Raw genomic sequence first — 3,401 nt, forward strand, 5'->3', positions numbered from 1 at the left:
ATGTTTATTTGGTTTTAGTAGTAATAAAACATCCAATCACTTTTCGTTGCTAAAGATCTAATAACTGGAAATAATAATTGTTAAATGCAGTCTTCAGTGGAACGATACTCGTACTCCGGTACATTATACTATTACTTGACATCGTGCACTTGCGATTAATTTTTGAGCATATAAAACCATATTTTTATTGGGGATTCAACAGTGCAAGTTCTGCTCGATCAAGTTTTTGGCGCCGTTGCCGGGGACTGTTAATCTACAATTTTATTTTTAGTTATTTTCTTTAGCATTATTATACTTATCTTTAGCTAACACTCCATATTTTATTCCAGATATCTTGTCTAGTGCATGCCAAAGTCACTTGACGTGGAGCTTGAATTTGACCCTGAAATTGAAAGAACTTTCCGAAGGCGAAGACAATAACATAGACTTAAAGGACTGATGGAGAGACACGAGCAAGAACGTGAGGAGGAACAGCGTGAAGATAGACAAGTTGAGATGCCACGCCGCATACCGATGCTAGAGTATGCCCAGCCTTCTTTGGAAGGAGCACGCCCCAGCATTGTGAGGCCTATGGTGTGGGCAAACCAGTTCGAAATCAAACCATCTATAATTCAGATGATTCAGAACACAGTCCAGTTTGGAGGATCTGCAGTAGATGACCCAAACACGCACATCGCAGATTTTCTTGAAATTTGCGATACGTTTAAATTCAATGGAGTTTCTGATGATGCAGTTAGATTGCGTTTGTTTTCTTTCTCCTTGCGTGATAAAGCTAAAGCTTGGTTGAATTGTTTTCCTGTAGGTTCAATCACCACATGGGAGGATATGGCGAAAGCGTTTCTCATCAAATATTTTCCTCCATCTAAGACCATGAAGCTTCGGGCAGACATCACCACCTTTGCTCAATTCGAGCAGGAGTCGTTGTATGAGGCATGTGAGCGCTTCAAAGATCTCTTGCATAGATGCCCACATCACGAGTTGCCACTTGGGTTAATCGTTCAAAAATTTTATTATGGTTTGCTTAATCCTAACCGTACTATGATAGATGCTGCTGCTTGTGGAAACTTGTTGAGAAGAACTGCGGAAGAAGGATATGAGTTGTTGGAGGAGATGGCTGCTAGCAGCTATCATCCTCAATCTGAAAGAAACAACCAGCAGAGGAGTGCAGGAGTTCACCAGGTAACCGATTTTTCTGCTATTACTGCACAACTTGATGCTTTAAACAGGAAACTAGACAGTTTGAATGTGGGTGGCACGGCTATGCGTCTTCAAGAGATATTCTGTGAAAAGTGTGGAGGGGAACATTATGTGAAGGACTGTCAAGATGACAATCTATTTTATGTGCAAGAAGGGGCACCAATAAATCAAGTAGGGGTCCAAAACCGTCCAAGGAACGATCCATATTCGAACACATACAATCCTGGATGGAGGCAACATCCCAACTTCTCATGTGGCGGTCAAAACATTCAGAATCGACCGCAAGGAGGACAACCATATGAGAAACAACCGATGTACAGATCTGATCCTCCTAGAGAAGAAAAATCCAACCTGGAGCAAATGATCAAGTCTATTTCATCCACTGAAACTAGACTTCAAAACCAGGATGCATCGATAAAAGGGCTTGAGAATCAAATTGGACAGTTGGCCAAGATGATAGCAAGTAGAGAGCCGGGCACCTTGCCAAGTAACACCGAGACCAAATCCAAAAGATCAAGTGAAGGCCATCGAGTTGAAGAGTGGGAAAGTTTTAGAGTCGAGAAAAGAGAAAACTCAAACATTGGATAAACAGACTGAGACAACTAAAGTTAAGTCTTCTAACACTGCACCAGCACCCACTGCACAATCAAAAATTGTTATTCCTCCACCTTTCCCTACAGCATTAAAAAAAGCAAAAGTAGATGCACAATTCAGTAAGTTTCTTGAGGTATTTAAAAAATTGCATATCAATATTCCCTTCGCCGATGCGTTAATGCAAATTCCTTGTTATGCTAAATTTTTGAAGGATATCTTATCAAACAAGAGAAAATTGGAGGATCACATGACGGTAAATATAACTGAAAATTGCTCTGTTTTGGTGCAAAAAAAAATCCCACCGAAACTTAAAGATCCAGGGAGTTTTTCTATTCCTTGCATGATTGGTGATGTTGTTTTTCATAAAGCCTTGTGTGATCTTTGTGAAAGTATTAATCTTATGCCGTTGTCTGTGTTTAGGAAACTGAGATTGGGAGAACCTAAGCCAACGAGGATGTCTTTACAACTTGCTGACAGATCTGTCAAGTACCCCCGTGGAGTGATCGAGGATGTGCTAGTGAAAGTGGACAAACTTATTTTCCCTGCGGACTTTGTGGTACTTGATATGGAGGAAGACATAGAGATGCCTTTGATTCTCTTTCCGTGATTGATGTTCAAGAAGGGAAGTTGAGATTGAGAGTGGGCGGGGAAGAAATTACTTTTAACGTCTTTAATGCTCTTAAGCACACATTGCACACTGATGACTGTTTTAGAATTGATGCTGTGGATTCACTTGTGTGTAATTTTGTGCAGGACGCCATGAAAGACCCATTGGAACCCACTCTCACAACCGAAGTGAAAGAAGATGAATTGGATGACGAAAATGCTGAAATAGTGGCATACTTTAATGCCAACCATCCATGGAGAAGGCCGATGAGGATGAGACTGGAAGATCTAGGAGAGCGCAGAGATTTGACCCCTCCAAAGTCAAGCATCGAGGAACCACCGACGCTTGAGCTCAAACCATTGCCTCCGCACTTAAAGTACGTGTACCTAGGTGAGAATAACACTTTACCTGTCATTATTTCTGCTGCTTTGACAGATGAGATGGAGGACAAACTGTTGAAAGTCTTGAAAGCGCACAAGAGTGCATTTGCGTGGAAAGTGGCGGATATTAAAGGGATCAATCCATCAGTCTGCATGCACAAGATATTGATGGAAGAAAAGTACTCACCTCTTGTGAAACCTCAAAGAAGATTAAATCCAAAGATGCAAGGGGTAGTAAAAGCAGAGACTATCAAACTCCTTGATGCAGGTATTATCTATCCTATATCTGATAGTGCTTGGGTAAGTCCTGTTCCGTGTGTGCCGAAAAAAGGTGGGATTACTGTGATCACAAATGAACAAAATAAGTTAATACCCACTAGGAAAATTACGGGATGGTGTGTGTGCATTGATTATAGGAAATTAAATGATGCTACCCGTAAAGATCACTTTTCACTGCCCTTCATTGATCAAATGCTTGAGAGGTTAGCAAGTCATGAGTTTTATTGTTTTTTGGATAGGTGTTCAGGGTATAACCAAATTATGATTGCGCCTGAGGACCAAGAGAAAACCACTTTCACTTGTCCTTATGGCATTTTTGCTTTTAGACGGATGCCCTTTTTTTT

The 3,401-nt window shown here is 40.9% G+C and overlaps 1 non-coding gene across 1 annotated transcript; it reads right to left on the reverse strand.

Annotated features, from left to right (window-relative positions):
• Window positions 1-874: 874 nt before the first annotated feature.
• Window positions 875-980, reverse strand: LOC140824876 (small nucleolar RNA R71). The gene has a single exon (XR_012116494.1). It is a non-coding gene; the product is annotated as a small nucleolar RNA R71 (small nucleolar RNA).
• Between the last annotated feature and the right edge of the window lie 2,421 nt (window positions 981-3,401).

This window comes from Primulina eburnea, chromosome 2 (genome assembly GCF_022965805.1).
Source record: "Primulina eburnea isolate SZY01 chromosome 2, ASM2296580v1, whole genome shotgun sequence".
NCBI lineage: Eukaryota > Viridiplantae > Streptophyta > Magnoliopsida > Lamiales > Gesneriaceae > Primulina > Primulina eburnea.